At 35.2% G+C, this 26,568-nt stretch overlaps 1 long non-coding RNA gene across 2 annotated transcripts; it reads right to left on the bottom strand.

Annotated features, from left to right (window-relative positions):
* Positions 1–7,320: 7,320 nt before the first annotated feature.
* On the bottom strand, positions 7,321–23,624 carry LOC111090831. Of its 2 annotated transcripts, none has more exons than XR_005372923.1 (3): positions 23,508–23,624; positions 23,043–23,111; positions 7,321–7,452 (listed from the first exon to the last, which is right to left on the bottom strand). It is a non-coding gene; the product is annotated as an uncharacterized LOC111090831 (long non-coding RNA). The 2 variants fall into 2 exon arrangements; XR_005372924.1 differs by lacking the exon at positions 23,508–23,624 and adding an exon at positions 23,205–23,302.
* Between the last annotated feature and the right edge of the window lie 2,944 nt (positions 23,625–26,568).

Genomic DNA, 26,568 nt, shown 5'->3' with positions numbered 1-26,568 from the left:
ATCTAGCATACAATATAATTTTCAAATCTATTTTTCCTCAGTTGTTTTACAAGTAATTCAACCTCCTTAAGCTCTAGAATGGGAATTTAACTTTTTCTTCTTTCAAATAAACCAATATAAACATTTTTGAATATTTACTCCTCTTATTGTTAATTTGTTACAGGGATGTTTGTATGTGCCAAGAGCTATTCTTAAAATACGGCAGAGAACTGGAAATGCTATTTTTGGAATCACAATTTAATTTTACATAGCATCTAAGCACATGATGCAAATAGAAGTGCTCTAAACAAGAACTTTGAGAAATTCGAAACAGAATGAGCTTATGTAGAGAGAGTGAGAGCGGAGAAGAGAAAGAAAAATAAGGAAAAAATATAAGTAAAAAAGGAAGGGAAGGAAGAATTTTAGATTTCAGATAGGCTGGCTAAATTGTTTTATATCAGTCTATTTTGAATTGCCTTTATGTAATTTTAAAACAGCAGTTGGGGCTTCTTACAGTGTTATTTCTTTGATTAAAAAAAGAATTTGATATACTTATAGATGCTTCTTTTTAACTAGCAAGATTGAAACCAATTATCCAAAATTTGTGTGTATTGATTGCAGTAATATGCAGTCCCTCATTCATAAACCACTGTTATGGCTGATAGCCTACAATGTCCAGTTTTAGTTGAAGTTGTTCTCAAAGTAATATTCATAAACCATCACAGATTTTTAAAATTAATCTTATATATATTTTAAAGGTTTTATTTATTTATTCATGAGAGACACAGAGAGAGAGAAAGAGAGAGGCAGAGACACAGGCAGAGGGGGAAGCAGGCTCTATGCAGGGGGCCCGATGTGGGACTCCATCCCGGGACCCTGGGGTCACGCCCTGGGCCGAAGGCAGGCGCTAAACCGCTGAGCCACCCGGGCTGCCCTAATCTTATATTTTAAATGTGTTTTATGCACACCTCTTTGGTTGCAGGTAATTGACAGATTTTTCCAAACTATTTTACTTGTTTTTTGTGAAAACAAGTTTTCTTTCTTCTCATACTGCTGCTTTACCAGTTATGTAATATTTGACTAGTTGCAATAACTTGTTACAAGAAGAATAAATGGCCTCATCAAGTTTTTTAAAAAGCACAATACTTTCTTGATAAGCATGATAGTCTAATTGTTCAGAAAAAAGGTAAGTGATATGTTCTAGGATACAGCTAACTGACCCTGAATACGCATTAACCATACTGGTTAATCTTAGAAATCAGTTAAATAGAGGTATAATGAGAGAGCTCTTTTGTATTCATGCAATGATGAAATGTTGAGGATATAAAATGTTGAAAGTAATCTTTCCATTTAAGAAAATGTTTATATGTGGATATATTTACATGATGCAAGGTTTTCGTCATAGGTAGATAGACAGAGATAACTATTAGTTATCATATATATTTCACAAAGGAAATGCTAGTTCGATTTGCTTTAAATCAATAGATCAAAGAGATTTTTTTTAAAAGACCAATTTTCTGTCTCCATTCAGAATCTGTTATTTCTGGACCTGCTAAAAATTCCTGGTTTATGCATATTACGTTGTGAACAATTTCAACTAAAACTGGACATTGTAGGCCATAGCGGTGGCTTATGAGTGAGAGACTGCATGTTACTTCAATCAACACACATACATTTTGGATAATTGCTTTGATCCCAAGTCCTTTAGGAAAATATTGGACAAGTATGTGCCTCATTAGCAACAATGGCAAGGAGTCTTTCAAAACTTCTTGGTTTCAAATTCTCTTAAAAACTGCAGTTGGTAGTTACAGTCAGATCTATGACATACTTGTAAAAACCTAAGGACTTTCTACATGTTAAATTCCTACATTCCTTGATGAGATCAATTTATATGGGAATATTCAGACAAAAAGATCACCCAGTATAGTCTATGGAGTCTTAATGAAGATGGACAAGTTCTGAAGATGTGGCCAGATTCCAGTACAGTTTCAGAAGACTTTTCATGAATACAGTAGGTCAGAAACAGGTTAGAGATCATATTCATATTTGCCTGTATGTATATCTGTTTTTTTCTTGGATAACATTCTCCTATACTTTAAAAATGTTGGTGTGCTTTGAAAAAAAATGCCAGAGTTTTAAACTATTTACTTTCTTATAATAGAGATGAAGACTTTATAACCTAACTGCTTTTAACAAAAAATGCCATTTTATTTTTCAAATTTTACACAAACATGTTTTTTGAAAGTATTAGGTACCTCTATCATTACCCACAAAGCAATATAAATCCTGTCCAATCTTTTGACAATAAAGAAAAAACCTAGACTAGACTTTTAGAGGAAAATAAGAGATCAAAAAACATACATTTTTCCCTCAATTTTTAGCATCGATAGGTGAAGTATCTAGTCTAGTATTATATCTTGAAAAGATATCAGACTTATTGATTAGAAAGTAGCATTTTATTTAATCTAAGCCATATGAATTTAGTTGATTTTAATGTATATTTTTAACTAGTTACTAATCGTCTGCCTTTAGAAGAAAAATTAGAAAATATTTCAAAATGAGATTTTTGTCTAGCTATATATATAATAGGCAACCATGCCAAGTAAAGTACGCCCTCAGATATTCTCAATATATAAATTGTAGAAACAATATGTTTTAGCTACTGATAAAGAACTCTCAAAGATGACTAGGAATTATTTTACATTGAGTTTTATTTAATGATGGATTTACTTTGAAGAAAAAATTTTGTTTGTGGCCTAGCAATATGTTTGAACATGACGATTTTCAAAGTGCATAGCAGAGTCCTATAAATCTCTCTGTTTCAAGTCCTTAAGGAGTTTTTTTTTAATTGTGATTTCACACAGAAATAAAAATATGTGGCAAGTGTTATACAAGTATGGCATTTCAGCACTGTGAGGTAATGCAAGAACCATAAGGATTTTTTAATTAGACAACAAAAGCATATATACCATTTCTTTCTTCTTCTAAATTCATCCCAGCCTTGGTTTTTCCTCTTTTCTTGTAGTCTTTGCTCAGCCTTTCTCTTTTTAAGAAATCAGTACAGGCTAATACACACACAAGGCTTAATTTCATCATGCATGCCACACTTCTCCACAGAATGAACTTCTATTACCTAGATCCATCTCTTCATCATTAAAACACTGCTCAAGATTCAACTCTTCAAAGAAGCTTTAACAGTAATTTAATTTGCTCCAGAAAAATCGTCTTGACAAAACTTCACTTAATTTCACATATCTATTCATCCCAATAACAATATTTTTACTGATATCTTTAAGCAAAAATTATTCAGTAAGACTTTTCTTAGAGCCTTATTACTTTGAACATATTAAAGCACCTTTTATTAATCCTTGTTTTTAAAGCCCTAAATCCAGTTTTACTGTATACCTGTGAACTCTATAGGGCTTCCTATGAAATCGGAATCTCTTCCGTCCTCCCCTAAGGGGATATAAGTGCTAGTCTGGCAGGAATGTCTAAATAACAAGGTGTAAGTGACGCATTTTCGACGCACCATAGCATGAAACCTTGATTCAAAACATCAAGTCGAGCAAGGATCCTCTAGAAAAAGCCAAGCTTCAAATCTAGAGATACCAAATATATACACTAAGTACAATGGGTGAGAGGTAGGGCCAAGATCAGAGTCACAGAACGTGAGATTGACACTAGTTAGCAACAACATCTTTCATCACAATAAGAGAAATCTGATGTTTGAGACTACTATATTTTTATACTTCGGTCTTACAGATTTTGGATGTAGAATTACGAAATTGATTTTTAATCAAATCCATGATGAACTCAGTCTTTTTGAAAACACTCAAACATTACTAACATTTTATGATCTTACAGTTTCTGCAGTGAACAATAACCTACATGGCTAAATAATACTTCAGCATTTTGATATTTCTTAAGTCAATAAATTCATGAAACATAGAGTTCAATATTAAAAAGATATCAATTTATGGGGCATCTGGGTGGTTTGGTCGATTAAATGTTGGACTGTTGATTTCAGTTCAGCTCATGATCTCAGGGTAGTGAGATCAAGCCCCACATCGGGCTTTGCACTCAACGAGGTGTCTGCTTGAATTTCTCTCCCTCTCCCATTGGCCCTCCCTTCACTTGGTGAGTGCCTGCGTGTATGTGTTCTCTCTCTCTCTCTCTCAAATAAATCTTTTTTTAAAAAAAGTATTGATATATGTTGATATATACTCAAATAGAGATAACCCTGAGATACCCTAAGGTTTAAAAAGAACCAACTCAGGAGGCCTGGGTGGCTCAGTGGTTGAGCATCTGTCTTCAGCTCAGGCATGATCCTGGAGTCCCAGGTCAAGTCCCACATCAGGCTCCCTGTGAGGAGCCTGCTTCTCCCTCTGTCTGGTCTCTGCCTCTCTCTCTCTCTCTCTGTGTGTCTCTCGTGAATAAATAAGTAAAATTTAAAAAAAAGCTTCTAATAAAAATAAAATAATAAAAAATAAATAAAAAGAACCAACTCATTGTTATATGTAAAATTAGTCCTATGTTTATTAACCATTGTATATAGAGAGGGAATAAATTCTAAAAGGGTATTCACAAAACTGATAATTTTAGAACTGTTACTTGAGTTAATAAGAATGTAAGTTTTAACTTTTATTTATATTTTAATTGTTATCATATTTTTAATAATAAACTATAACTTAACACATATAAGCAAAATATTAACAAATCCTTAAATGTTAAATATTAGCAAAAATAAGGGGAAACTTCTATGTTTAATTGCTATCAATATCTCTCATAACCCCATCTTCAATATAAAAGACCAATTTTTTCAATTATACAAATCATTATTATTCAGAAATTCAATCTTGTTTGCTCTTCTCTCAGTTTTTGAACTTGAATTTACATATGTCCCCTGAAGGTAGAAAAATTCTACATCTACTATTGGCTATATGCCAAATTCCCCCATGCTCCTAGTGCTGCAGCTTTATGAAGCAGTTGTCTGTCTTTTCCTCTGATATTCATAGACACACATATATTCTCACTTAAATACCAAATTTTCTTTCAAGGTCATGCACACCATGCCAAAAGGCAAATGGAAAGAGAATTCCACTGTCATCCGCTTGTCTAGCGCCAGCCCATCCCTAAAATACCTGTCTTGACACTGATCCTGGATCACTAGTCAAATATCTCACTTCTTTGTGATAAATTTCTCTGAACACCTGGGTCTTTTCATTGCCATTGATGCTAGGGACTCCCAACTTCATGTAAATTGTCTAATAATGTGCATCAAAAAGGTAACAGCTTAGTTTCTTTATGACATTTTGCAAGGAAAACCTCATCTGCAATGCACATTTTCTAATCAACAACTTTTTAAATTCTAAATGTACAGAGTATTACCTTTATCCACCTGCAAAGAATCATGTTAGAGACTCCCCTGAGATTAATAGAAATCTCCTTTACCTTATTTGTTGTTTTAATTAAGATTTGTCTAAAGGTGACAGAGACCAACTCTTGCTTATTTACACATACACACACAATAATTTAATAATAGCTAGATTTAAACTTAAGTAATGGGCATTATCTATATTAAGACAATTTTCAAATGCTAGTGAAAGCCAGAAAAGAAAATTTACCTATTTTTGGATAGAAACACCCAATAATATGCCCATTCTCCCAAATTCCATCAGAATTTAAATGTAATCCTTATGGTATACCAGTAAGACTTCTCTGTTAACCAGGCAAGCTCATGATTAAGTTCATACTTTTAAAATAGCAAGTAACAATAATTTTTAAAAGTGAGAATTTGAACAAAAGAAACAAAACACAAAAGAAATTATGTTGCATGACTGCATTTACATTAAGTCCTAGAAAACCAAAAAGTAATCTGTAGTGATATAAATCAGCTCAATAGTGGTGGGAAGCAGGGGATTTGCTCAAAAGCGGCATGAGGAAAACTTATGGTATGATGGAAATATCTCATTTTTTCATTTGGGTGGTGGTGATTACATGGGTTTGCACAATTGCCAAAACTGATTTCACTATAATCTTAATTTATGAATTTTATTGCATGTAAAATATACTTCACCAAAAAATATATATAATACATTATTTTTTAAAGAAAGGAAAAAGCAAAGCTGAACATATGTTTAATCCAATGCATCCCTTGAATAGCTAATAAAACACATTCATCTTTCCATTGATGCAATTCCAATCTTACTTCTTCCTGTTCCTATTTTGTAACACCAGACATCCTTGTACTCATCACCCCAACCAATACTGTAACCTCTCCCTTTTATTCATTTTGCTGTTTTTTTCCTGTGGCATGGGAAGCTCATAATCATTAGAAGGTATTTTCAGATTCCAGTTCAGTGAACTCACTCCATTATTAGGTATAGTGAAATCTTCAAATTAGCAGAAAGCAGAGATAAGAAATTAAAAGCCAAAATTTTAAGACTTTAGGTGTGACCATGAGTGTGATATCCACTCCTCCTCTTACCTAATATACACACACATACACACAACACACACACACACCACACTTTTGGCTTCTGGATGGACCAGTGAATTATGGCTATTAGGTTTAAATGAAATAGCACCATATATCACTTTGTTTTTCTCCAGGATCAACTGCCTCTGGGCTTAAGAGCGGTAAATCTTATGATAATCTTTACATTTTGAAGCAAACTGAGTTTCTTAGTAATAATGGTATGAGATACACAAAAGTTATATAAAAGAGAACTGCTGGGCTATGGTACCAGCGGAGGCATTAAGGACAGGGAAATCAAACCCAATTTCAGAATAGGTTTTTGTCTAGTGCCTTTTTCTTAGTAATGTCAGAAATTTAGTGTAATCACTTGGATACCTCTGAGCTTGCTTGTCCCATTGACTTATAGAGCCATAACTGGAGGTCAAGGATTGGTTTTTGTAGATGAAAAACTGGTCGCTCAGACACGGTGAAAGCTATGTCTGTCTTTATGAGGGAGAGTTTAATGTATTGAGTGCATGTATATAAAGCCTCCATCACTACCACTAGGATCACTTTCCTCAAGAGCCCATTGAAAAAAACAAAATACCTAGGGGTGCCTGGATCCCTCAGGCAGTAGACCCTATGACTCTCAATCTCAGGGCTATCAATGCAAGCTCCACTGGGTGTAAAGATTACTTAAAAATAAAAAATAAGGTACTTAGAGACAGAAGTTGATCATTATCCATGGAGCAAGTTATCATATCCAATATGTGAAGAGCCCTTTCTACCTCAGAGACTTTGTAAAAAAAACCAAACAAACAAACAAAAACATTCAAACAAAACTATATATTTTGTGATTTTGACCCATTTTAAGAAGTACATACTTATCTTTCTAAATTGTGTTATATGCAATATTTCATTCTTACTCCTTCTAAGCCACCATCCATCACATCAGATCATTAGCCTTTTGCCCAGGAATTGGTATAGGTACTGATCTTTTCCAGGCAGTTGTTCACCTAGAAAGAAAGAGAGATGATATTAAGGTATGGTAAGTTGTTATATCATGTAGTAGGATAGATTTCTAAGCCGTGTACTAAGGGAGCAGAAAAAGAATATTGTTAACCAAGTGATCTGAGAGTACTAATTGGAGATGGCAAAGATCTAACATGGACCTTAAAAAAAGTGGTTAAGATTTGGTAAGAAAATAATGGACAGATGGTGAAGGAGGTATATAATCTAAGAATATGGAACACTGGTTCAGAGTTGGATTGTAAAATGTAACTAATTTTTATGGTATGTTTAGGTTTCATATTGAAGGATTTGCCTTTATTTTATCTTGTAGTGGGTAGTCATCAGATGAGTTTAACCAGGTAAATGATTCAGCTAGATGAGTGTTTCAGGAAGATAATTCTGTTAACACCATGCAGAATGGATGGGAATGAATAATATTAGAGGAATGGAGATCAGTTTGGAAAAAAAAGAGGAGGAATTCCAAAGTGGAAAGAGAAATAAGATTTAGATGGGGGGGAAAAACAGTGTGGATATAGAATCAATAGAATTTGACAAGCAATTAGACTGAGTTGAGAAATAACTAATAGAAGCAATTCTAAAAAGCCTTCCCTCATCCAGCATCTCTCCTGGGAAGGATAATGGACCAGAAGCATAATGGAGTAGTAGCTGTCTCCCAGAAAACCAGCAGGGTTTCAAAAGAATATTCAGGTCTCCTAAGCCCCAGAAGAGAAGAAACTCACATAATGGAGGGGCTGTCACTATGAATAATTCTGGGAAAAGGCAAGATCTCCTACTGGGTCACCTTTTGTCTGTGGCTTTGCACTATTGGAATACGTGTTACTCTTTCCCACAGAATAACTAAACCCTGCTACCCCCTTTAAGCCTGTTTTTTTCCCTATTGTTTCTGTTTCCTAAAAGCTACTTTCTGTATCACTTCCTCCAGCACTGATTTTGTTTGCTTTTCTGTTTTTACCGGTTTTATCTAGTAATCCTGATCTACTTTTTACCATTATGAACCTTGAAGTAATTTCTAAATATTCTCAAGTCAAAATATCTTGGTTCTCCACACTGACTACTGAACTTCATAGGACTAAAGTGAGCTGCCCCTCAACTTCTTTGGATTTTATCCCTACCATCACCTTTCAGGGTGAAACTGAAGGAAGGTTACTGAGAAGGTTTTAAGTATCTTGGAGTTTGGTAAGTTACTAGTCAACTGATTCAGAGGTTTCAGAAATAGGCAATATGATTACATGCAACCTGTTTTTTATCTTCCTTTCTTACTGTGAAACGGTCTTTGTGCTGCAGGAATATTACCCTACGCGCTAGCGTGGGTATACCGATAGAAAATCGAGACCACATCTTGTATTATGCAAAATTCAAGGTTGTTTTATATTTCTTTTATAATACTGACTTATTTTTATTTCATTAAATTTTCTATCCAAATGTTTCTGAAAGTTAAAATTGACTCTTATTGAATGCTGTGTTCTAACTCAAAATATGATTATTGAAGAAGGTTAAAATTTAGTCTAATCATTTGACTATCTGCATCTCAGTTTCGTATTGTAGAATGAGGATTGGACAAGACAGACTTTACAGTCTCAAATTGTTATAGAACACAATTAACGTATAATTTATGTATATCTAGTCAAAGACTATATCATTCCATTGTTCCCAGCTCTACCTCCATGCCTTCCCCTACCTTCCTCCAAGGATGAAAAAAAAAATCATTAAAATTGTGATGGGGTTCAGGAGTGTGTGGGGTTTTTTTCCAATTTAAAATGTTTTTCTTAATTTTTAAATGCATAACATCTACTGATTAAGTTAATCCCCAGGATGAATTCAAAAGAGTAAATTTGTACCATTATCAAGTTAAAAATCCAGTGTAATTCCCCCAGACTCTATATCAATAGTACTTTATGATAATTAATATTCTTTATTGAGTGGCTCCCATTCCATAGTACAAATCTGATCATAGGCCTTTTTAAATCTGCAAAACTAATTTAAAAGAAATGAGATATACTTTTGTATAAGACTTAAAAAAATAAGAATAATATCCCATCATGTCTAATTATTTCAAGAATGTTTAGCTCCTGCAGGGCAAAACCTAATAATAATTAAATGATGCTTGGGGCAGTATGAGAAGTCCTTATTTGTTTAAGCTTCGTTTAAAATATACCCCACAGTACAAAATGCCATATCGTGGATGTTGTGGTTCATTAACTCAAGGCCATATCATACTCAAAAAGGAACATGGTTTTTCAATTAACCTATAGATTTTAGATAACTGTCCAAAACTTATTTAACATTCAAGATGATTACATACTTTTAGCATTTTTATTTTCAGTTTAGTGAAAGTTCATTTCCCAGTGGCTTTTACCCTTTCCTAAACTGCTGCAGACATAAGCCATTCTGCTTTAACAACACCTCCCATATTTATTCTCCCCCGTATGCTTTAGTGGTATCTAAATTAGACTTGGCAGAAATAAAGAGAGACTTTCCACTTTGGGACAGCATATCCTATGGGGCACAAATTTGAAAGAGACAAATTGAAAATGAAAAGAGATTTGATTCTACAAGGACAAAGCTAGAAAAATGGTTGAAAGTGGCACAATTTAAGAATACAATACCCTATGTTTATTTGTAATGTCTGGAGAATGCCATGGTTTGCTTATTTGAAAATTATGGGCAAATTCAAGGATACATATGCCATACAAAGATTACTGATTTTCAAAGTGCAATGGGATAAAATGCATTCAGCTTTTAAACTTCAATTTACCCAAACCTGAACTTTGATGATTCAGATGGACCCTCATTGTTTGTGTATTCTTGACCTGCCAAAACATGCTCCCTCTCTAGCAAAAAAGAATGAATTTTTGTTTTTATTCAGCCCCAAGAAAAGCAATGTGCCTTGCAACAAAGGGGAAGGTTGGTTTGTGGGAAACCACTGCATATTTTAAAAAATATTTCTATATTCCTGCTACTTGTCAAATGAGTCTATACATGGGAGTTCAAGAGAAATACAAGACATGGGCAAGAGGCATCAGAGACTACTCATGTAAAAACTTACCAGCTCACAAACTGGTTCATTTGACTTATTCTACAAAATGGAGATCCACTAGAAGCCAGGTTTTTCTAAGTAGATATAAACCTTAAAGTCAATCACTTTAGTAGTCACTGTTTAATAAAGTGGAAAGGAGAAATGAGAAGAAAAAAACATTAAACCATACTGTCATTCATTCATTCATTCATTCAAACATAATTAAGCACCACAACATTGCAGACTTTACAAAAATTCAAATGAAAGAGAACGTCAAAGAACTCATTTAAAACAGGAGATAGTTGGGACACCTGAGTGATTCAGCAGCTGAGCATCTGCCTTTGGTTCAGGGCATGATCCCATAGTCCTGGGATTGAGTCCCACATCGGGCTCCTTGCATGAAACCTGCTTCTCCATTTGCCTATGTCTCTGCCTCTTTCTGTGTCTCTCATGAATAAGTAAATAAAATTTAAAAAAAAAAAACAGGAGATAGTCATTTAAGCAAATAACCATAATATATTGTCATTAGTACTCAAGGAGAAATATGCACAAAGTACTAAGAGAAGAAGAAAGAAGTGGGGAAAAAAGGGCTTGGTTTTCCTAGAAAGTTGTGAAGAGGGACGCCTGGGTGGCTCAGTGGTTGAGTGTCTGCCTTTAACTCAGGGTGTGATCCTGGGGGTCCTGGGATGGAGTCCTGAATCGGGTTCACACTCCCTGTGTTCACACCACAGGGAGCCCACGTCTCCCTCTATCTATGTCTCTGCCTCTCTCTGTGTCTCTCATGAATAAATAAATAAAATCTTTTTTTAAAAAAAAGAAAGTTCTTAAGAAGGGCCATTTATAAGTGGTGAAATTCAAAATATCTTGAAAAATGGTTGAAGTGTCAAGAATAACCAAAAGAGACCATGTACTTAAGAGACAAAAGTGACTATGTACAGCCAGTGGGACAAGCCACAGGTATGCAATTAAGACCATTTGAGCCCAGGGAGACTTGTTTTTATATTTTCTATGCCTCTTTTAGAATACATGGCAAACTCTACCCTTAAAATTTGAAAGTCCAATTTATTTCTTTAATCTCTTCAAGATTTTATGTGTGGAATAGGGACCCTATGTCTATTAACTTTGAAAATTTTCCTCACTTTGTAATGAAATAGGTATAAAATTTTTTAAATACTCATCTGTGGATTTTTCATGTTTAGTAAGTCATACCTTCCCCCCACTCTAGAAGATCTGGCAAGGGGATCAGGAAAGTAAAATTATTGCCCAAGGAGTCAAACACTATCAAGTACCTAGAACAAAGGAAGGCTCTAAACATATTTAAATTACAAATGGCTGGCAGCCGGTGTGGCTCTGCCTTCAGCCCAGGGTGTGATCCTGGAAACCCCCAGATTGAGTCCCACGTTGGGCTCCCTGCATGGAGCCTGCTTCTCCCTCTGCCTGTGCTTCTGCCTCTCTCTCTCTCTCTCTGTCTCTCATGAATAAATAAATAAAATCTTAAAAAAAAATTACAATGGCAGTTGTGGAAAATCAGGTACTATCAAATGTTTTATATATTCCTGTATCTCTTCTTTACATATTAATAACAAGCCTGGCTAACATAAAGTTTCGATGTACATTTGGGTAAGGAGAACTCAGGGTATCTGTGATTTGAGGAAGTAATCAAGTAATAGGAAATGTAAAAAGGAATCACTTCCCAATGGCAAAGAGGGAGCACTGAGGAGAAAAGAAAAAAGAAAAAGAAATATATGCTAGAATTGGGTACACTTGCTACAGTTTATTTTTCCATTTACTCATTTATTCATTTAACATTTATTCAATAACTGCAAAGTATCAGTTATTATTCTAGGCTCCATGAGTAGAGCATTAAACGTAAAGCCTCTATACTCATAGGCAAAGCTCTTGGAAGGAAGGTGTTTTAAGAAAAACCCAGATATATTTGAAGGAATCTTGGAGAAGTGAGGTTTCTTACTCATTTCTCAGGTTGCAAGATGAAAACCTGCAAGTACCCTTAGGGAAAAACTGCATCTAACTTCACCAGTTAGAACATTAGAAATAGTTAAGATAAGGTTTGAGGCAAAGACCAAGATGTCATCTTGGCTAGGAATAAATTCTAAGACATGGAAAATTTGGCAATAACAGAAAGAAAATACAAGGAAGCTGCTCTTGAATTACACAAAACAGAAATACTAGACAAAATAACAACAACAACAAATATATACACACATATATATGTATATATTTTTTGGTTTAGTTTGCTTCTGGTACCTTTGTTTTCTTTTACATAGCTAAGTTTGAAAGCATGAAAGACCAAAAAGGAAAAAAAAAAAAGGTAGTAGAAGTTAGAGAAAGAAATAAGCTATGGCATGAATGGGAAGTAAGGAAATGGGCCATGGAGTATCATGATAGAATGAGCCCAAGGGACTGGAGTGTTAACACCCATGTAGGGACTGAAGTTGAGGCCACAGGTCCTAGTAACTTGTGAATCTGGAACTAATCTCAGTATAAAGCTGGGAACCATCTATAAAATCAGGCCTAATAAAATTCCTCCCCCTAGTCCAAGTGGAACAAAAGTGGGCATTGGGCATAAGTAAAGATAATCACATGTGAAATTTTAAAGCCTATACCTGGAAACATAAGGGTTAGAAATCCTAAGCTGAGAAATTACCATGAAAATTGGCCCCAGAGTAGAAAATTTACAGGTCAACTGTAAGGCAGTCACATTAAGGATATCTGTAACTCAGTGTATACATACAATTCATGTGGAAAACAACTCATTCTAATGAGGTCACTGTCCAACATTAGAAAACATGAAAGGAAAATAAAATGTTAAAAGAGTGTGAAAGTTAAAACACACATACACACACAAGAGAATTAGGATCACACAACTTAAAAAACTAGAGCAATCTAAAAGAACAAAACATATTTGTCAAAAAGTTCAAATAGATGAAAGAAGCAATTAAGCTATAAAGCAAACAGAAAATTTGGAAAAAGACATCTACATTTGCAAAACATAAAAAATTTATATAAATGAAATATATATTGAAATTAAAAAGCCAGACACATAGAACAGCAGGCTAGAAGGAGCAAAGGAATGAATTAGTGACCTAGAAGATAAAGTAATGAAAATAATGAAGCCAAACAAAAGAGGGAAAGAAGAATTATGCAAAACAAGATCAGACCTGGAAACCCAGTGACTCCATCAGACATATTTGTATTATAGGAGTCCCAGAAGAAGAAGAGACAGAAAAGGGGGTAGAAAATAAATTTGAGGAAATTATAGGTGAAAAGTTCCCTAATCTGGGGAAGGAAACAGACATCCAGATTCAGGAGGCAGAGAAGTCCCACCAAAATCACCAAAAACAGGCCAACACCAAGACATATTGTAGTTAAATATGAAAAATGAAAAAAAAAAGTGCTGAATGGGAAAAATCCATAGCCAACAACACTTTATCTAGCAAGGCTATCATTCAGAAGAGAAGGAGAGATAAAGAGTTTCCAAGATAAGCAAAAACTAAAGAAGTTTGAGACCATTAAACCAGCCTGCAAGAAAAAGGGGGACTCTTTGAGCAGAAAGATCAAAAGTGACAAAGACAAGAAAGCATCAGAGAAAATTTTCAGAAACAATGACAAAACAAATGATAAATTGGCAATAAATACGTATCTACTAATAATTACTTTGAATGTAAATGTACTAAACACTTCAATCCAAAGACATAGAGTGTCATAATGGATTAAAAAAAAACAAGGCCAATCAATATGTTGTCTACCAGAGATTCATATTAGACCTAAGAACACCTGCAGACTGAAAGTGAGGGGGCGGAGAACCTTTATCATGCAAATGGATGTCAAAAGAAAACTGGATTAGCAATACTTAGCTCAGACAAACTAGACTTTTTTTTTTATATATTTTATTTATTTATTCATGAGAGACACACACAGAGAGAGAGAGAGAGAGAGAGAGAGAGAGAGGCAGAGACACAGGCAGCGGGAGAAGCAGGCTTTATGCAGGGAGCCTGATGTGGGACCGGATCCCAGGTCTCCAGGATCACGCCCCTGGCTGAAGGTGGCGCTAAACCACTGAGCCACCAGGGCTGCCCCAAACTAGACTTTTAAACAAAGAATGTAACAAGAGACAAAGAGTATTATATTATAATAAAAGGGACAATTCAACAAGAAGATATAATAATTGTAACTATGCACCCAACATGGGAGCACTCAACTATGTAAAATAGTAACAAACATAAAAGAACTAATTAATACTACTACAATAATAGAAGGGGACTGTTAACACCCCCACTTTCAGCAATGAACAGATCATCTAAGCAGAAAATCAAGAAGAAAATATTGACTTTGAATGACACACTGGACCAGATGGACGTTACAGATAGATTCAGAACATTCCTTCTGAAAACAGCAGAATACACAATCTTTTCAAGTGCGCATGGGACATTCTCCAGAATATGTCACATAGTGGGTCACAAATCAGGCCTCAACTGGTACAAAAATATTGAAATCATACTTTGCACCTTTTCTGACCACAACGCTATGAGCCTAGAAGTGAATCATAAGAAAAAATATGGAAAGACAACAAATACATGAAGCTTTAATAACATGCTACTAAACAATGAATGGGTCAACCCAGAAATGAAAGAAGAAATTTGAAAATATACATGGAAACAAATGAAAATGAAAACACAGTGGTCCAAACCTTTGGGACACAGCAAAAGTGGTTCTAAGAGGGATGTATATAGCAATATAGGCCTACCCTCAGAAGCAAGAAAAATCTGAAATAAGCAACATAACCTTATACCTAAAGAGCTAGAAAAAGAACAACAAAGCCCAAAGCCAGCAGAAGGATGGAAATAATAAAGATTAGAATAGACATAATTGATAAACTATAAACAAAACAAAACAAAAGCAAAGCTGGAAACACCACAATTCTGGACTCCAAGTATTTACAAAGCTCTAGTGATCAAAAAAGTACGGTACTGGTACAAAAATAGACACAGAGCAATGGAACAGAATAGAGAACCCAGAACTGAACTCACAATTATATGGTCAATTAATCTTCCACATAGTAGGAAAGAATATCGAAAGGGAAAAAGACAGTCTCTTTAACAAATGGTGCTAGGAAAACTGGACAGTTACATGCAAAAGAATGGAACTAGACCACTTTCTTACATCATACACAAAAATAAATTCAAAATAGATTAAAGGCCTCATCCATAAAAGTCCCACAAGAGAATACAGGCAGTAACTTCTTTGACATAGGTCATAGCAACTTCTTTCTACTTACATTTGCTGAGGCAAGGGAAACAAAAGCAAAAATAAACTATTGGGACTACATCAAAATAAAAAGCTTCTTCACAGCAAAGGAAACAACCAACAAAACTAAAAGACAATCTACTAAATGGGAGAAGATATTTGCAAATGAGATAGCTGATAAATGGTTAGTATCCAAAATATATAAAGAACTTATAAAGCTCAACACCCAAAACATGAATAATCTAGTTAAAAAGTGGGCAGAGGACATGAACAGACATTTTTCCAAAGAAGACATCCAGATAGCCAACAGGTACATAAAAAGATGCTCAACATCGCTTTTAATCAGGGAAATGCAAATCAAAACTACAATGAGATATCACCTCATACCTGTCAGAATGGCTAAAATCAAGAGCACAAGAAAAAGCAAGTGCTGGCAAGGATGTGAAGAAAAAGTAACCCTTTTGCACTGTTGGTGGGAATGTGAACTGGAACAGCCACTCTGGAAGACAGTATGGGAGTTCCTCAAAAAGTTAAGATAGAAGTACCCTATGGCCCAGCAATTGCATTACTAGAACACAAGAATACTAATTCAAAGGTATACATTGACCTTGATGTTTATAAGAGCATTATATACAATAGCCAAATAATGGATATAGTCCAAGTGATGAAAGAATTAAGAAGTCTCTCTCTCTCTCTCTCTGTGTGTGTATATATATATATATATATATAATATTATGTATTATGTAATACATGATTATAAATAAATATATTTATTATATAATATACATTACATAATTATATATTATATAATATGATTATATATAATATAGATTTATAAATTATATATAATTTATAAAACTCAACATATATATTTATATTTTATATATTATATATATAATTTATAAAACTCAACATTCCTATAAGTATATAAGAATGTTATTTAGCCATAAAAAAGAAGGAAATCTTGCTATTTGCAATGATGTGGATGGAGCTAGAGAGTATTTTGCCAAGTGAAGTAAGTCTGTCAGACAAAGACCAATACCATATGATTTCATTCATATGTGGAATTTAATAAATAAGCAAAGACTAAAAAGAAAAGGGGGGGGCAAATCAAGAAACAGACTCTTAATTATAGAGAAGTGATGGTCACCAGAGAGGAGGTGGGTGGGGGGGAAGGGGGGTGAAACAGGTGACAGGGATTAAGGCATGCACTTTTTGTAGTGAGCACTGAGTGTTGTATGGAAGTATTAAATCACTATATTATATACATGAAACTATATTACACTATATGTTAACTAAGTAGAAATTAAATAAAAACTTAAAAAAATAAAAGTCTTTTTATTCTTTGGAATGGGAGGAATGTCAGTATTTTATTTTGAAAAAGCAAGAATGCATACTATAAATTATAGGGTGATCATTTAAAATGCTAACAGAGTGAAAATAAAAGAAAGGGTACTAACAGAGAGGGAAAATGGAGCAATTCAAATTCTTAGTTTGTAAATTCAAAAGAAAAGACATGAAAGGCACATAAAACAGATGAAACAAATAGAAGCAAAAAAAGTTATTAACACCAAATATATCAGTAATAACGATTAATGTCAATGGATTATATTCTTCAATTAAAATACAAAATCATCAGATGGGATAAACACACACACACACACACACACACACACTCCTATATGCTGCATACAAAGAAACAGCCAAAATATAAGGATATAAAAGAATAAAAGGAAGATACTGAGAATAAATATTAGACAAATTCTAAAGAAAAGTTAATACAATTTTATTGATTCCTGAGGAAGTCTTTTTTTTTATTTTTTTTTTTTATTTATGATAGTCACAGAGAGAGAGAGAGAGGCAGAGACACAGGCAGAGGGAGAAGCAGGCTCCATGCACCGGGAGCCCGACGTGGGATTCGATCCCGGGTCTCCAGGATCGCGCCCTGGGCCAAAGGCAGGCGCCAAACCGCTGCGCCACCCAGGGATCCCGATTCCTGAGGAAGTCTTAAGGGAGATAGCAGTTAGTGATAAAGAAATATATTTCTTTCTTGTTTTTTAAGAAATATATTTCACTATCATAAAAAAGGATCAATTCACCAAGATGATAAACATCAATATTTACCCAATGACATATTCTAAAATTTTCTAAATTCTAAATTAACTAAATTACAGGAAAAATAAAATTTCATTATGGGATAACAATTTTTCGGTATATAATAGAGCATTCAGGTAGAAATAAAAGAAGCAGAAGGACTTTAATAGCATAATCAGGATCAGCCAATTTAGACCTAATAAACACATGTATAAAAAACATTTCAAAACTACCAATACGTGTTATTTTCGAATGCACATGGAAAATTTACCAAAACTGACCATGTGCTGCACTTAAAGCAAGGCTGTTCTGGTCTGTTAGGACTGCTCTAACAAAATCCCACAGACTGGGTGGCTTCTAAACAACAAAAACTTCTTTCTCACAGCTCTGGAGGCTACAAGTGTGAGATCACAGGGCCAGTAGAGTCAAATGCAAGATCAGAGTGCCCTCTTCCTCGTGGCTGACTTCATAAGGGCTCCATCTTCATGAGCTAAGCACATTCCAAAGGCCTCACTTCTAAATAGGATCACATTGGGCATTAAGATTTCAACACATGAATTTTCAGGGAACACAAAATTCAGACGATTCAGACTTTGCCGTCTCAACAAATAACATAGTATTCAACTTATATAGAAAATGATTTAGCAAGAAATAAAACTGGAGAGTTCTCATTTATTTAGAAATTAAGATCATGAATTCAAAATAACCCATGCATAAAGTAGAGATTATAATAAAAATTGGAATACTTTTAACCGAATAAAAATGAGAATACAAATAACAGATTTGGGGGGCACCTAGGTGACTCAGTGGTTGAGCATGTGCCTTTGGCTCAGGTGGTAATCCCAGGGTCCTCGAGTCCTGCATCAGGCTCCCTGTGGTGAGCCTGCTTCTCCCTCTGCCTATGCCTCTGCCTCTCTCTGCATCTCTCATGAATACACAAATAAATCTTAAAAAACAACAACAAATAAATTTTTTAGGATGTACCTAAAATCAAGATTAGGGGGTTTATCATATAAAAATATATTTTTTAACAAAAGAAATGCTGACAATCATTGGCCTAAGTATCTCTACTGAGTAAAAGAATTAAAATATTGAGAGAAAAAATATAAAAGGAAACAATTAGCACACGAATTTGTAAAACAGAAAAAAGATCTATAAGTGGATCAACAAAACCAAAATGAGGTTCTACACAAAGACTAATAAAATTTATATACCCATTATCATAAAAAAGGGAGGTGAGAGAAAGAGCGAGCATGCATGCTTAGATGACCAACATCAAGAATAAAAAAGAGTGGTTTGTGGCTTATTTGACAAACACTAAAAGAAAGTAAGAAGATCTCATGAACTTAATTATCAAGAACAAAGAAAAAGCTTGATGAAATAAACTAATATCTAGAGAAAGATAACCAATCTGATTTAAGAAAAACGTAGAAAACCTGAACAGATCTCTTTACTAATAATTAATTATATATATAATCAGGAAACTTCCAAAGAATTCTTTTGGCTCTGATGACATAAGCTGATAATTACATCAAACTCTTGAAGAAAGAATTCTAACAATAATTCCAAAATTTTTCAGACAGTTGAAAGGGAAGAAACCCTATACATCTCATTCTATATGGCCAGAGTAATTTCAATTCTAAAACTCGACAAACTCTTCCCTCATAAAAACCTCTCTTACAATCATATTCGTAAATATTCTAAGTGGAATATTCCCAAGCCAAAATCAGTAATGTAGTAAAGGAGCAAAGAAATCACAGCCAAGTTACGTTGATGCTGGGAACTCAACGTGACTTCAAATGAACCCAGGCCGCTCACCAAGCTATTGGATCTGTTCTGATGTTCCCATCAGCCCCTCTGGGACAGTTGTCTGCTCCCTCTGCCTTTGTGCCTTGGCTTGTCAATCAGTTTCAATTGCTACCCGGTTTGTCTAGTCAATGGGAGACACTGGCCAAAGAAGGTAGTAAACAGTGGTACCGGACACCTCTTCTTGCAGTTCTCTCCCCATTGCGTCGTCCATCTGCCCCTGTGCATGTTGCAACCCCAAATCCGAGCTTCGATTGCAGGGGTCTCCTATTCCTCTGTATCTCACCGAAGTGAGGTATCTCTCTACTCTTCTGCTGTCGTATGCAGAGCTTTCCCGCTACAACCAGTTCTGAAGGGCTCTGACAATTCTTGTTGGATATTCTTTTTTTTTTTTTAGATTTATTTCTTTATTTATAATAGACGTAGAGAGAAAGAGAGAGAGAGTGAGAGAGAGAGGCAGAGACACAGGAGGAGGGAGAAGCAGGCTCCACGCTGGGAGCCTGACGCGGGACTCGATCCCAGGACTCCAGGATCGCGCCCTGGGCCAAAGGCAGGCACGAAACCGCTGAGCCACCCAGGGATCCCCTCTTGTTGGATATTCTTAACCCTACTTTTTGCTCTTTCTTTCCTGCTGGGCACAGAGAGGTAAACGGACAGGTAAGAATATCTTATGATGATCTCAGCAGATGCAAGAAAAACATTTGAAATAATTGTATAAATTCCTGCTATAAGTTCTCAGAAACTAGGATTGGTAATGGAAAGAAATGATAATCTGATAACTATAAAAAAAAACCTTCATAAACATCATGCATAATGGTCAAGTGTTGAAAACTTTCCATTTAGGTCAAGAATGAGACAAAAATGTCCACTAAAACCATTTTAATTCAATTCAGTACTGATAGTTCTAATTTACACATTACTGAAAGAAAATGAACTAAATACGTAAGATTTTTTAGAGATGACATTTTAAATCCATAATTTGCTCACAGATAATAAGAATGTGTTGATAGAAAGCCCACAATAATAACAGGCATAGAATTAGAATAAGCAATAATTTCGCAAAGTGGTTAACATTCAAGAATCACATGTATTTTTACACCAACATAAAACAGAAAATTAAATTTGAAAACTATACCATTTATACATTACAAATATCAAAATCTAGAATTCATCTAATAAAAGATACACAATATCACTGGCAGAAAAATATAAAATACTGAGAGAAATTAAAGAATACTTAAATGAATAGGTTATATTCATGGAATGGAAACATGAAATTTATAAAGATCTCATTTCTCTTTAAACTGATAAATACACCATTAAGAGTGCTTGTATGTTTGCATGCCAATTTAAAAAATAATTCTAAAATTAACATTGAAAAACAAAGAGCCAAGAATAACTGACACTCATGAAGAAGTAAAAGGTAAGATGATGGGACAATGGGATATTCATATGGAAAATACATTCAAACTCTTCCTCAAATCATGTACAAACTGCATTTTTAAGTGATCCACAGATTTAAATGTTAAAACTAAAACAGTACATGTTCCACAAGTTAAGACATTGTTTTCACAATACTGGGATAAAGCAAGTTTGGGTAAATAGGAAAGAAAATGACATGATACATAAGATAGTACTGAAAACTAGACTGTATTAAAATTGCACATTATTATTTACCAAAAAACCATTAAGAGAATGAAAAGATAGGCCACAAAGTAGTAGAGGACATCTGTTGTATAGATGACAAAAGATAATATATACAACTAAGTCTTGATTTAAAGAAAAGAGAGAGAAAGAGGGAAATAAAATTTAAAAAATCAAGAAGGGGGCGCCTGGGTGGCTCAGTCCATTAAGCGCTCGACTCTTAATTTCAGCTCAGGTCATGATCTCAGAGTCTTGAGATAAAGCTCCACTTTGGGCTCCATGATGGGTATGGATCCTGCTTAGGATTTTCTCTTCCTCTCTCCCTCTGTACCTCCCCACGCCTGTGCCCTCTCTTGCTATAGTTTTTTTTTTTTTTTTTTTTTTTATCAGGAAGTATTTTTAAAATTTGCTTCAAAAAAAACAGAATACCTAACTGACTAATAAATAAAGATATCCAAATACATTAATAATCAATGAAATAAAATTTCTAACCACGGTGAATTATTATTAATCACTAATTAGAGTTATAATAAAGCAAAGTCATAACATCAAGTATTGGTGTAAATGTGGAGCAAAAGCAAAACCACGACACTGCTGTTGGGAATGTCAATTGAAATATCATCTCCAAAAAGAAGTTTAAAATTATCTATTAATAATGAAAATAGAAAACTGCTATGATATAGCAATGTGATTGCTAGCACTATATCCAACAACCTCACAGACCCATGGGCAGTAAGAGGCATGTGCAAGAATGATCATATAGCATTATTTTTAACAAGCAAAAATGTCAAACAATCTAAATATCAAAGCAGAATAAATTGGTAACAGTATACAATGGGATACTATAAATTATAGGGCAAGGAAGTAAGCATCTACTGATGCATGGATGAATCTTGCAAACTCAACATTAAGTGAAGGAAGCCATTTGAAATATAGTATTTACTACATGGTTCCATTTAGATAATTTCAAAAACAAGACAAAACTAAACTTCGTAGGGGCCCACACTTTGGTGTCCAGTGAAAGAAAAGCATGATACTATCACAGTCAAATTCAGAAAGTTTGTTCCTTTGGTGAGGGTAGTTGGATGCAGCAGGAGTAGGGCTCCTGCAGGCACAACTCCATAGGTGGTGGTCATGTGGGTTTTTGATTTGTGCTAATTTTACTGAGCTATTTAAGTCTTGCTTGTTTTCTTTTTTTTTTTTTAAGGTTTTATTTATTTATTCATAAGAGACACAGAGAAAGAAGCAAAGACACAGGCAGAGGGAGACGCAGGCTCCATGCAGGGAGCCCGACGGGACTCGATCCTGGATCCTGGGCTCACGCTCTTAGCTGCAGGTAGATGCTCAACCACTGAGCCACCCAGGTGCCCTGCTTCTTTTCTTAATGTACGTTATATTTCACAATAAAGATTTAAAATCAAAACTATAAAAAGCTACCAAACAGAAAGGATAGCTGCTCAGGTTATACTGACAGTAAGCTTCTAGTCAGCAACAATAAAAGCCACAAAACAATGAAAAAATTACATCAACAGTAGGCAAACAAGCTGTAATTAATTGGCTATTTTAAGTTTTATACTCATTAACATTAGATTGGGATTTTCAAGATATAATAAAATCAATAGAATATTATTAAAGAATAATAATAATAATAATAATAATAAAGAAAACTTGTATTTAACAGATATGGTATGAAATGCTTTCCTTGATTTTTGTCCCTGTTTTTATTTTTTCACCCTGCCCACTATCTACCTTTAATGAAGAGGTTCTAGGTGTTGGTCCTGGAGATAAGCAGAAAGACGATTCCACAGCCAGTCTTTCCTGGAAAATTCCAAAACATTGAAAAGGAAAATATTCTGTGCTATTACAGCATTACAAAAATTTAATATCAAAAGGTAACTGAGAAACTCTAACCAGAAGTTTATCTTATTTGGAAAATAGAGGAGGGATTTTCCATAGGAGAGCCCAACGCTGATCAAGGCATCCTGAAGCCTAAGCATGGCAAGTGTGGGCAACCAGGAGTGGTTGCACATGGCAACGGTCACAGGTGTCCAGCAGTTAAAGCAAAAAAACTAAAACAGGTTCTTCCCATAAAAAGCATTTATGGGAAACCCTAGATATTCAGGATTTTAGAAAAATCCCTCTATAGCCTCTTGGCCTTGTAATTATTAAATTCTCAAAAGTATCCCAGTTTGAATGATAAAATTGTGTGCTCACCTTGGTATATAGGAAGATGGGGAAATTTGTCACTTGGAAAAGCTACTGCACCTTCAGACATGTAACTTTATGTTATCTATTGATTCGACTAATAGATTCCTGTACTACAAAGTTGAGTTCTAAAGATATGAAAACCTGTCTAGGAAGTTTTTGAAGTTTGGAGTCCGGGGAAATTATTAACTCACAGAGGCAAAGCGAACTCCGTGGGTGGAAATCACATCTTTCAGAGACAGGTGGTGCATAAAACAAAAGCAGTCAGGGAAGGCCTCGTTCCAACCACACCTCGTAATTCAGACTCATGCAAGACTCCTTTCAACCCATCTTTCCTCATTAAAGAAGCTATCTTTAGGTAGGCATTGTATCACTCCTTGAGGGCTTTTCTCTCCCCCTCTCTTTCTCTGTTTTCCCCTCATTAGTTTTTTCTTCCTGTGACCATAGGAAGAAGTACCTTTGTAAAGAAAGGTACCCTTCTAAATCAAAGGAAAAAGGAAGTCTTGCTATTTTTTTGAGCGGGATGTTCATAATAGGAAGGGGGACCATTTGCATTGTTTTGTTTTCTCAGAGGACTGATGGAAAAATATTTAAACCCTCGATATTATGTGACCCTTCCCCTACTCCCATTCATTCTTGCCAAGTAATTCACTGACACTTAAGCACTGAACTAGCAGAAGTTTTGCAACAGGCTTAATGTGGGATGACACACTCCCCAACATAATATTTAGTCTGCAGAGAGCTTGTGAAGCAGTAGCTAATTCTACAGGCAGGAAAGTTGGAGACATGCACTCCAATTCCCCCTTCCCAGAATCATTTTATCAATTTACAACAGAAATCTTGGCTGAGATGTATAAAATCATTCTTCATATTTTGAAGAGATTACAATTTGTGCTTACTATTGCAATGAATAACAAAATTAAGAATTTGTATCACAACCACTTCGTCCTGTATTTCTTTTTCAACTTCGTAGTTCATTCTCGTATTCTTTATAATTTGTTGCTCACATAGGATTATCCCCTTATCACAAGTGGAAAAATAACAAAAAAAGCAACATCTGAGTATAATGCTTCAATATCAGGCCGATGACCCATGGGTGGAGTGGAATACAAAAGAGAAACAGCTGTGTGACTTTCTTGAGTTTCTGATGGGTAATTTGTCATGTTCTAAGCAAAGAATCCAGACATTCCAAATATCATACACAGAGTCACTAAGAGTTTCGGGTCCCTTTTTTTCTAAACAAAATGTGAATGCCAGGAATGGAGCTCAATGTACCAGGCTTCATATTTGAAATTGGAAAGTTGTCATCAGATATTTGAGATACTTTATTCTCAACTATCAAAAAAATATAAGGGCAGGGGGCCCCCTGTGGCTGGTGGTTGAACATCTGCCTTTGGCTCAGGGCATGACCCTGGGGTCCTGGGATCGAGTCCCACATCGGGCTCCCTGCGAGGAGCCTGCTTCTCCCTCTGCCTGTGTCTCTGCCTCTCTCTCGGTGTCTCTCATGAATAAATAAATCTTTTTTAAAAATTAAAAAATAAAAGGGCAGGTAACACCTAAAGCTAATTATACTTTGTTTTCATGAGATAGACTGATAATGTGAAGCACTGGGACTCGAAGATATTGCAGACAACCAAGACAAAGAATAAACAGACAAGTTGAAAACTTCAAATAACATATTTTTACATACGTAGTTAAGTCAGCTCCCAGACAGAAACGCTATGGGGCCAGGGATGACCTAACAGTTGGATGGATAACCACCACCTTCTTCACACTGTTTCCACATTTTATAAATATGAAATTAGAATTTTATCTATTACTGAAGATATTATATAATCACCATCTATAGGACTTTGAGTCTTAGTTTCCACATCTTGTGGAACAAACATACTGAGTATGTTTGATGCTAGTGAGAGGATGGAGCCCAGAGCAGCTATGGGAAGCTGATTAAGTAGACATGATAAATTGAAATATCACAAAATTCTGAGGTTTTGTTGTTTTTATTGAGACAATGCTCATTGTGACTTGAGCTGAGGTTTATTTATATATTTTTTAAATATTTTATTTATTTATTCATGAGAGACACAGTGACACAGGCAGAGGGAGAAGCAGGCTCCCTGCAGGGAGCCCAACGTGGGACTCATCCTAGGACCCCGAGGTCACACCCTGGGTGGAAGGCAGACGCTAAACCGCTGAGCCACCCGGGCTGCCCTGAGCTGAGATTTAAATAGGATTACAGGGATCCTATTTATTGGTGGCACTTGCCACCAATAAAACAGCTAATATTAGTTCCTGCAGTCACCATCATCACGAAAAGGAGTCCAGCTCACAATCAGAGCTCTGCTATTTTCTTTTGTAAGAACCCTGCAGAGATATACTACTTAGTGTAAATGTCACAAATATTGGGAAATTGTTAGTAAGTATGCTGTTCCTTGAGGAAAGCATATGAAATAACACTGACTTACACTCAAAAAAAAAAAAAAGTAACTCCTGATTCTCTTTAGAAGTCAGTTTTTCATAAATCTAGTAGAAACTTGACGATGATATTACTCAGATTAACATAATAAGTGTCCTCATGTAGAACAAACATAGAGGGGGATCCCTGGGTGGTGCAGCGGTTTGGCGCCTGCCTTTGGCCCGGGGCGCGATCCTGGAGACCCGGCATCAAATCCCACGTCGGGCTCCCTGCATGGAGCCTGCTTCTCCCTCTGCCTGTGTCTCTGCCTCTCTGTCTCTCTCTGTGTGACTATCATGAATAAATAAATAAAATCTTAAAAAAAAAAAAAGAACAAACATAGGAAGAAAATTATGTTATAAAGCCTCAGGTTTTTTAGATTTTTATATATTTGAAAGAGAGAGAGCGGGAGACAGAGCACAAGCACGGGGAGACACAGAGGAGAGGGAGAAGCAAGACCCTGGGATCAGAACCTGAGCTGAAGGCAGATGCATAACCAACTGAGCCACCCAGTTGACCCTATAAAGCCTACTTTATTGACTTTTAGTAATCTGACTTTGACAGAAACTGTCTGAAAAATACTAATCATTGAAATATCATGTTGATTGTTTTCCA

Source organism: Canis lupus, chromosome 18 (genome assembly GCF_011100685.1).
Source record: "Canis lupus familiaris isolate Mischka breed German Shepherd chromosome 18, alternate assembly UU_Cfam_GSD_1.0, whole genome shotgun sequence".
In the NCBI taxonomy this organism is placed as follows: Eukaryota; Metazoa; Chordata; class Mammalia; order Carnivora; family Canidae; genus Canis; species Canis lupus.
The sequence above is the reverse complement of the archived record's forward strand: the minus strand, read 5'-3'. Positions and strand labels throughout refer to the sequence as shown.